The sequence below is a fragment of a genome, unplaced genomic scaffold, assembly GCF_019419815.1.
Source record: "Pyrus x bretschneideri cultivar Hongxiangsu unplaced genomic scaffold, Pyrus_bretschneideri_v1 Contig75, whole genome shotgun sequence".
Lineage (NCBI taxonomy): Eukaryota > Viridiplantae > Streptophyta > Magnoliopsida > Rosales > Rosaceae > Pyrus > Pyrus x bretschneideri.
Genome location: NW_025999815.1, coordinates 1,671,171 through 1,681,506, shown reverse-complemented (window position 1 = coordinate 1,681,506; position 10,336 = coordinate 1,671,171). Strand labels below are relative to the sequence as shown.

Sequence of the window (10,336 nt, the reverse complement as noted above, 5' to 3'; positions counted from 1 at the left end):
CACCATTTGGAGAAGGCAACAGTTGTTGCTCTAGTGCTCTCCTTGGGCTGCTTCATTTGTGCTTTTCTGAGCAATCACTCATATTGGTGTTACGTTATGTAGCTTTTGGGAGAGAAATTTGTTATGTATTTTCGTCTTCACACAAACCGAAAACTAATCCAAACCAACCCGCCACTGTTGGTTAACCAATTTGATCGGTTTTGGACCCAGTTTGGTTGGTTTCAGTTTGCAATTTTGACCCAACCAACAAGATTGGTTTGGTTTCAGTTTTAGCCTAAAACCAATCCTCACTGTGCACAACCACCATTGCTGCCATGATCGTCACCGCCACCTCCTCAACTCCAGAACAATCCCATCGCCGCCACCATCTCACTATCATCATCTTCGCCACTACCACCCACAACCTTCCCATGGCTATAACCACACCCACAATCTTCGCCACTACCACCCACAACCTTCCCATCCTTCATTCCCATCATTTGAAATTTTTTTATTACCTGGCGCTTGTTGAACAGAATTGGCATGGACTAATTGTAAGGATTGGTTTGGATAGTCTTTAGCCTTATTAAGGCCCGTGTTTTAAATGGCTTAATGAGGTTTGGTAAAGTTGTAATGCTAATTAATCCAGTTTAGTTTGAGGATTAAGATAAGTATCGGACACGTGGAATTTGGTTATTTTATTAGAGGTGGTTAAATGTGTGAACATGAGAAAAAAAAGTGAACATATTCTTAGCTAGTTAGTGGTTTTTTGTTTAATAATTAGTACTACGAGTTAGTTGTATTTTCGTTTACTTGTAAGTGAGTAGTATGAGATTTGGCTCATATGAATGGCAAGAACATGTAATATTTGTATTGAGTTTAATACCTAGTTATGGTTGGATCGATTGTATGTCTTAGCTCAATCTTCTTACTCTAAGCATGTTTAATTGCAAGGAATGAATATCATTTATATTCAAGTGTACAAGTAATGTATTAAATTAAAATATTTTAAAGATATTATATGAGATTGCAATTACACTCAAATATAAGGAGGCAAAATATAATTTGCCCTTTATTTATCTAATATCCCCTTTCCCCTCTCCAGTCCACAATAATTACATTTTTGATTTACAAGAAGGAAACTACAGAGCAGATTCCCAAGTGATTAATTACAGTCTAACATCTCCCTCCCCCCTTCGCGCAAAACGGTTAATTATGATTAGCATCTTCGGGTTTAGGTATTGTTCCTCCCAATGATTGTAATACCAAGTACTTTTTAGCGAGCTCTAATATGATCAGATTTATAAGCAATCATCTCTTGTAAAATATGAGCAACACCAAATCCCTCTATAGCCCAAACTTTTATTTCTCCTACTTGTTGTCACCCTTGCTTGGTCCTTCCTCTAAGGGTTTGTTGTGTAACAAGTGCATAATGTCCTCCATTTAGTTTGCTCAGGTAGAAGTTTTGTATAAATTGCATCGCCATGCTATTAAGTAATTTGATATAAGTTCTTTTCTTTCTAAGAGGTGGAATAGAATAACTCGGTTGAAGTGTAATGATCGTACATTTGTAATGCTTATAAGTCCCATAATAGTTCCCATTCTTCTACCCTTTCCCGAGAGTCCACACTAGAATAAATGAAGTTTTCTGAAAGAACTTGCTAGTGGAGGAACACCTCCTAAGGATAAGAGACATAGCGCTAAAGAGAGAGCTAAAAAAGGATCATTTGTGTATAATCTTGCATAATCTCGAATGTTATCAGTTATGGTATGTAGACAAATGGCACAATGCAAGCAAAAGTTCCTAGATTCATGGAGATGTAGAACAAAATACAAGTTATCATGATAATAAGTTATCATGTTAGATTAAACTTGTAAATTAAATGATGTGTTACCAATAAAAAAATAAGGACGTTAATCAATACTCACATCAGCTGTAACCTGTTCATCACACTCACATCAGATTATGTAGGAAGATAAGAGAGCAACACACACCTGTAACCTGTTCATCACACTCACATCAGCTGTCTCCTCTCTTCTCTCCAGTTTCAATTCAACGGCTTTCTCGCTAACATCTTCACCATGTACATCTCTCCCACACCTCCAATTCAACGGCTTTCAGTGCAAAACGTTTCGAGAGCCGTCCTACTCGCATTCGCATTACTGCTTCTGCAGCTGCCACCACTGTTGAGTCTGGAAACGGCGCCTTACTCTCTCCAGAAAAGAGCTTCGACTCCATTTCCTATGGAAGACACTTCTTTCCTTTAGCTGCTGTTGTTGGCCAGGTGAACAAAACACATTATTTCCCATCTTTCTTTCTCTCCAAATAATGCTGCATTGGATTTTTTATTCTGCATTTTCTTGATCAAATGTGAATTGGGGTTTCGGAATTTCTTCAAGGAATATTTTCCCCCCCTTTTAAGTGTTAATATTATGATGTTGGGATGGTTTTTTTCATAAATGTGGTGTTTTTTGGATTGGACGCTATGCGCTTGGTATACATTTGGTCAGGAATAATCTTGTAGCTGAATTTTCCATAAATGGGGGTATTTTTGGTTAAACTGTTGCATATGTGGATTAGCCAGTTGCCACGGCATTGTGCCCGCCCCTTTGCACCCAAGTTCCACCCCTACTTTATTACAGTACCTTAAAATACCGTCTTGTCTTAAAATAGGGGTGGGGGTGGGTTTAAAATGTTGACAAATGATGGATAGTGTTCTTGTCATCCAACAATGAATTGTTCCGGAGACTCTACGATCAGTGTCCTATCAACCTTTTAAGCTTATAGAACGATAACTTCTTCAGTGTGAGATTGCTAAAATGTTTAACCAAAGTGATGCAAACAGAGTGATGCTTCCGTAGCTTAGAGTGTTGACCAAAATATAGATGGAATTGCGCACTCATGTCCGCTGAAACTCTTTACATCTTTTGGACTGGTAATTGTTAATTATTTTCAATATATATTTTTCTTCCATTACTATGCATTTATAAACATTCGTTTTTAATTGCATTTATAACGAGTTTAGTTGCGTGTCCAAATTTTCAGGATAAGACGGTAGGGGTGGATTGAGAGATACTGTACAGATTTTGAGTGTGTCAATTGAATTCTTTTTTTCTTTTTTTTTTTCTATTCCAAATCAGCTGGCTGAATAAAACTTTTGCAGGGTTTAGTATATAGTAAATCCTTGGATAACTATCAACTTCTACTATTGGCTAATTACTGCATCTATGCACATTTTTGTGAATACTTCTTTTATTTTTAGGATGCTATCAAAACTGCTTTGTTGCTTGGGTCTATAGACTGTGAAATTGGAGGTATTGCTATCTCTGGAAGGCGAGGAACAGCGAAGACAGTAATGGCAAGTGGGTTGCATGCTATTTTACCACCCATTGAAGTAGTCGTTGGTTCATTGGCAAATGCTGATCCCGCCTGTCCTGAAGAGTAAGGGTACTGAAAGCTTACAGGTTATTTTGAAGTAGTCGTTGGTTCATTGGCATGATTCGCTTGGTTTTCTTGACTAAAGCAAAATGAATTTTTGCTAATGCAGTTTGCAAACTTTTTGGTATGGAACTTTTTTTTGGAGTGTTTGATACAATTGATATGATTTGAGCCAGAAACACATCAATGGAACAAATTTACAACTTGCATCTCAATTTTCCCACAACAGGTCATTTTTCTTTCTATATTTCCACACCCCCCGCCGCCCCCCCCCCCCCCCCCCCCCCCCCCACAAAAGAAAAAAAAATGCATGCTTATTAGGTTCCATAATGGACTTTCAGAAACATCTGCAGGTTCACTTTAGGTTCTTTTTGGAAAATTAAATTGGATCGGCAATGGAAGAAGTTTGTCCGCAAGAATTTTTCTGTTAATAATTGAAATTAGAATGGACATGTTAATTATTTTTCTTTCATGACGCTTAGATCCGTTTAGTCCATTTCTTCTCACAATGTGATTATGATGACCCATACCCTTCTTTCCTGTAACAATCCTCTTCCAGTCAGTACCATGTGCAGTTTTGACGGAAATAGTGGGTAGTGGCTGTTGATTTGAAGCTTAAATATTTACTTCTCTTTTAATGCCCTAGAAATTCCAATGCAAGAACTTTTGATCAGATGTTCTATTTTCACTATCCAGTTGATTTTGTGCAAGTCTCTTTCAATGATAAGGGTTCGGTTGTAATTCTTAAAGGTGGGAAAGTACTTTATCTGACTGCATGGAGTTGGTAATATCAAGACTCAGATTTTCCGGTCTCATTTTGTTCAGGTACTTTTCATGGAAAGATCTTTTCATATTCATATGATTTTCGTTTATGTAAATACCCTACTTTCACATTGTAGCCACTTGGAGTCACAGAGGACAGACTTATTGGTTAAGTTGAGGTTGAAGAGTCTGTGAAAACAGGAACCACTGTTTTCCAGCCAGGCAAAGCTCATCGAGGTGTATTATACGTTGATCAAATTAATCTTTTGGACGAGGGTATAAGTAATTTGCTTCTTAACGTACTAACTGATAGAGTTAATATTGTGGAAAGAGAGGGAATCAGCTTTAGACACCCATGCAAGCCTCTCTTGATTGCTACTTATAACCCGGAAGAGGGAGCTGTTCGTGAACACTTACTAGATCGCATTGCAATTAATTTGAGGTACAAATCTTGTATTTACCTAGTGAAACAAGTTCTCTCTTTTTATAAGCTTCTTATTCTACTAATGATGCACACTTCTTTGGCAGTGCAGATTTTGAAATGGTTTCGATGATCGTGTTGCAGCTGTGGCGATTGCAACACAATTTCAGGAGCACAGTCCTGAAGTCTTTATAATGGTTGAAGAAGAAAGGGAATCTGTGAAAACTCAGGTACATAGGCAGGAAAAAGTTAGTGGTTTTTTTTTGCATGCTACATTGTTATTCTCATGAGATAGAGAGACATTGGGTGTATTGACATTACTATCATATACTCATAGTATAGAAGAATGTCACTAAGATTTGAACATCATTTATTTGCACCCTATATGATTGATAAGTTTTATTTATTTGAGAAATGAGAAGGATGTTGTAAAAAGGAGGCAAGAAACTATGTTGATGAAACTGGATTACTAACTTTACTCTTTAGATATGTTCAAGGGCATTTGGTAAAATGTGCACCCATAACTTGTGGGCAATAGATTTTTTTCATTGAATATATCATGATATATATGATAGTTGCTCTTGCAGAACTTTGTGATGTTGGGAGATGAAATTTAATTGATTTTTTTACATTTTATTTACATGTTGCAGATCATTTTAGCAAGAGAGTATCTAAAGGATGTCACTATAAGCAGAGAACAATTAAAGAACCTGGTTTTGGAAGCTCTTCGAGGTGGTTGCCAGGTATTTTCTGTGGAACTCCTCATTAAGATCAGAAAGATTTTGCCTGAGTTTTTCTCTCCTCTTAGGTTAACCAATATCAGGTGAAACCATGGATTATGCTTCCATTGCATTGACACTTGAGCTTCCAACTGAATTGAAGATTTATAGTGTACTAAGGCGCTCCCTGCCCCTCATTGCAGCCCTGAACCTAAATTACCTGGGACTAGATTAACATTTAGCATTGGCTATTATGCAGTAGTGAATTGTGAACTACGATCGTTAGCTTTTTAGAAGATAGAGTTTTCATATGAATTTCTTTACCTATTTTTGCGTAATCTCCCAACTTTTACTTTTGTATGCACTCTGTTCGATGAATGCAGCCAGTTTGAAGGACTATTGCGGGAAGCTTTTTCGTTATGCCCTTGTGGATTTTTCTGGTTCGCATGTTCTTAGCTTGAGTTCAGTTTTGTTAACTTGGATCCCCACATTAATGTGCTTCTTTCACCCAAATGCTTTTTGGAGTCTGGGAACAATTATTATGTCCTTGTTGATGTCCTATCAGTGCCCATATTTGGCAATGGCATTTAAGAAACTTGTTAGGCTCAGAATTTTGGGGGTCAAACTTGAAACTTGGCTGAATAGTTGCAGTGATAAATTGTATTGCCAAAGACATAATGTATTTATGTGAGATCTGTAACAATCGAGAGTAAAACTAAAAACCAGTGTCGATTCTTACAACTTGGGAAACACAATGGAAACAGAATTTGGTTTCCATGATATTTATTGCCCTAGGCCACCATGGATCATATAAAGTCAGATAAAAGACCTCTTTGAAAACCGGGGTAGGGCTGCATCCGTTTTGTCATCATCACCAGACCTAGTATTTTCAAGAGCCTAGGGGACCATCCTATTTTTTTTACCTGTTCTATTTCATCTCTTCATTTTATTGATGTGGACTTAAGGAGTAAAGAAATTTTTTTATTCCTAACTCTTAACTTGACCAACTCTTAATATTTGTTTCTTTTCTTATGCTTCTGATTTTAACATGTTATCTTTTTTGCCATAACTGGGCCAGAAATTAACCTTCAAATTTCCTTGTGAAATATCAGGGGCATGGAGCTGAGTTATATGCTGCTCGTTTTGCAAAAAGCTTAGCTGCGCTAGATGGACGAGAAAAAGTTAATGTTGATAACCTCAAAAAAGCTGTTAAGTATATTTCTCTCTTGTAAAAACAGGAAAATAAAGTTGTCAAGTATCTTCTGAAAGGCTGTGCAAATCTTTGCCTGCATCCGCGCATGCACTAGTATTTTTGCATGTTGCAAAATATTGTTATTCAAAACAAATCTTTGTCTGCATAAGCACAGGCAGTACTAATCTTAAATAATTTTTGTTTCATGACCATGCTAACCCTATGTACTACTGCTTATTATGTTATGAGTAGAGATGCTTACAACTGATAAAAAGGAGCAAATCACCCACAATTCTCTTTGAACCATATGATTTTCCCATAAAAACAGCAGGAGTTGAAGTTGCTATGATTTTGTGGAGAACAGTAAGAATGTTGAAGAAAAGTAGCAGTTGTTCATTGTAACTTGATTTGTTCATCATTTTTCGTGAATTATCAGCCAACTCAAATAATGAAAGGACTTTTGCACTTTGCATCGTAATAGTTTTGTCATTCATCAGTACTTACATCATGATATTTTTCAATTTGCCGGAATATACCTTGAATTATAGTTCTGAGGTAGTACCTACTTCAGGTAGAACTGGTCATTCTTCCTCGTTCAATCATCAATGAGAACCCACCAGAACAGAAAAATCAGCAGCCTCCACCTCCACCACCTCCTCCACAAAATGAACAATCTGGGGAGGAGCAAAATGCAGAGGAAGAAAAAGAGGTTTGTTAACATTGATTAAAATTTAATCTTCTCATAGAAATCAGTGCAGAGGGATTCCTTTGTTTACAGAGGGAAAAACATCACATGTTTAACTATTCTGCAAACTTCCCGATGTAACCAGGATGAAAATGATGAAGAAAATGATGAAGAAAATGAACAAGAGCAGGACCAAATACCTGAAGAGTTTATCTTTGATGCAGAAAGGGGGTTTGGTGGATGAGAAGCTTCTCTTTTTTTGAACAACAAGCACAGAGACGCAAAGGGAAGGCTGGGAGAGCAAAGAATGTGATATTTTCAGAAGATAGTGGTCGATATATTAAACCAATGCTACCAAATGTTTAATCACCCCATCTTGTAGACTTTCAGAAGTTTAAAAAAAATTATGTTTGCTTTTTAAAAATGGGTGGTTGACATTTCTGAACAAGCTTTGTTTGTAAAAGGGCCCGATAAGGGGATTAGCTGTTGATGCAACTCTTAGAGCTGCTGCACCATATCAAAAGTTGCGTAGGGAAAAGAACACTCAAAGCAGTAGGAAAGTTTTTGTTGAAAGATCTGATATGAGGGCGAAGAGAATGGCACGAAAAGCAGGAGCACTGGTATTAACACCCTGGTTTAATTACATGCATTCATTCTCGCCGTCATGATGGCTGATGATGCAAAAGTGCTCTCACTATTTTTCATATAAGAATTTTTTAGCCCCAGTTGTGACATAGGTTGCCATGCTCATAGTCCATATAATTCGATAATCAGCTTTCCTTAGAATCTGAGGAACTTTGACCAATATAGTGACCCTTTTCTATTGACATCTTAAATTATTCATGTGCTCATGCAAATACTTAAAGTAGTTGAACGGTTTTCAATTTGCTTCATGGCAGGTTATATTTGTTGTTGATGCAAGTGGAAGCATGGCCTTGAATAGAATGCAGAATGCAAAAGGTGCAGCCCTCAAGTTACTAGCAGAAAGTTATACAAGCAGATATCAGGTGACAAAAAATTTCATTCTAAATTTAAAAGATGTGACTACCACTGGTTAAGTCTCAAGAAGATTTCTTCTGTCATTTTCTTGGCAAGAAAATGAGAAAAAACAAAGTAGAAGAGAAGCAGTATGCGCCAAGTAAATGGTGAAACGTAATTGTGTTGAATTAAATGTTTTATTCATTGACCCGGAAAAAAAATAAATTCAACTTAATAGGTGCGAAACATCGGTAATCAAATAACAGCAAGTTCGAAGTCATTTTAAGTGTCAAAGGAGAGTGTTTTTTCAGTATGGAATCATCAGATCCAAAGTGCAGAACATTCATAGGGCTGGTTATCAACTTGGTATATATTCGATTGGCTTGCATTATGGAAGATCTTAACAATGGTGGTAAAGAAACATAACTCAACCGGAAAGTAGAATTGAGAAGGGAAAAGTTATGATTGTTAAAAGAGCTGTTCGTATAAGAGCTTGTATTTATTTAGCATGGCATATGCACGTCACGGAAAGTAATACATTGAACAGTTATTTTTCACATGAAACTGAGCTGTTCTCTTCGCCTGCATGAACATATTCATCAAAATAAATGATAGACATGATACTCCGTAGGATATAGTACAAAACCATATTCTGGGGATTGCACTTCAGAAAGGACATACTGATTTCCATTTTTACTTCTGACATGTCATGAATCCTTCCCCAAATTTCTATAAGAATTTAATTAAGGGGATTAATGTGTGCTTCTGATCAGCAAACCATGGAAGAAGATCCTGGTGATTATTCTTGTAACAGTTTGACTGGTAATGTCGTTTAAGTTTCTATCATTCCTTTCCGGGGAGATTCAGCAGAAGTTCTTCTGCCTCCTTCTAGATCAATTTCAATGGCACGAAACCATCTTGAGAGACTTCCATGCGGAGGAGGTTCTCCCCTTGCTCATGGTCTGACCATGGTATGTTAGCTTCCCTCCTGAGTACTGGCATCTCCACCCCCACGTAACTGACTGTATTCTGAAATTTATACTGCTTAGCTGTTACGGTTGGAATAAATGCAGAGAAGAGTGGTGATGTTGGACGTAGCAATAACGGATGGTAGAGCCAATATCCCTCTAAAGAGATCCACTGACCCTGAAGCTGCTGCTGCTAATGACGTTCCAAAACCTTCGTCACAAGAGTTGAAGGTAAATCTTGAGTGCTGTTGTTGGCATATTAGTTGTAGCCTGGACCACCTGGTCTGAGATTGCATAAGACTTGGTTCCAAAAAATACGTTAGTATCTAAGGTTTTTATGCAAGACCCACGTATTTTTCAGACACTCTTATTTCTTATGTAGTTGCACATGTTACCCCTCGGCTTTTTTCTATTGCATTAACTTGTGGTATTTCTTACTGGTGCTTCTCAATGAAGGACGAGATTCTCGAGGTTGCTGGTAAAATCTACAAAGCAGGGATGTCTCTCCTCGTCATTGACACCGAAAATAAGTTTGTTTCAACTGGTTTTGCTAAGGAGATTGCCAGAGTTGCTCAAGGTTCGTTGTCCAACTTGTATCGTATATCGCCTGTTCTTCTTCATCTGTGAAGACTATCATAATCTCATCGTAACATTTGCCCTGCAGAAAAATATTACTACTTGCCGAATGCCTCAGATGCTGTAATCTCAGCTGCAACGAAGGACGCTTTATCGGCACTGAAAAGCACATGAAGCATTAGAAATTGTTGTTTATATTGTTCTATTCGGCTAATTTGACTCTGAGAACAGCTTAGTTTCCTGTAAAAGTATATTTCTTGAGTTTGGTGTCATTTGTTCTTTGATATGCAGCAAAGGATGAAAAAGATCACAAGAAAAACGAATTAAATTCACCTCAATGAGAGCAACTTTTGTAGCATGTACCTGCTGTCATGTAGCATCCCCTGCCAACCGTACAACGAATGTAGAGAAAAACTTACACATATCGTTATATGATTGGCAGGGAATGCCACAGTGGCGGTGTACTCATGTCATGAAAGTCTTACATCAGACAAAATAAAATCTCTATATAGTCACAATATTAGGACCCAATCAATTTTATTATTCTAAGGCAGTTATTACCTAAAGAATATTATTTTTTGACTTTATTATGCTTAATGAAAGTCATATGGATACAA

General features: G+C 37.3%; 1 pseudogene; it reads left to right on the top strand.

Moving 5' to 3' along the window:
- Positions 1 to 2,051: 2,051 nt before the first annotated feature.
- Positions 2,052 to 10,057, top strand: LOC103930877 (annotated as a pseudogene).
- The last annotated feature ends 279 nt before the right edge of the window (positions 10,058 to 10,336 follow it).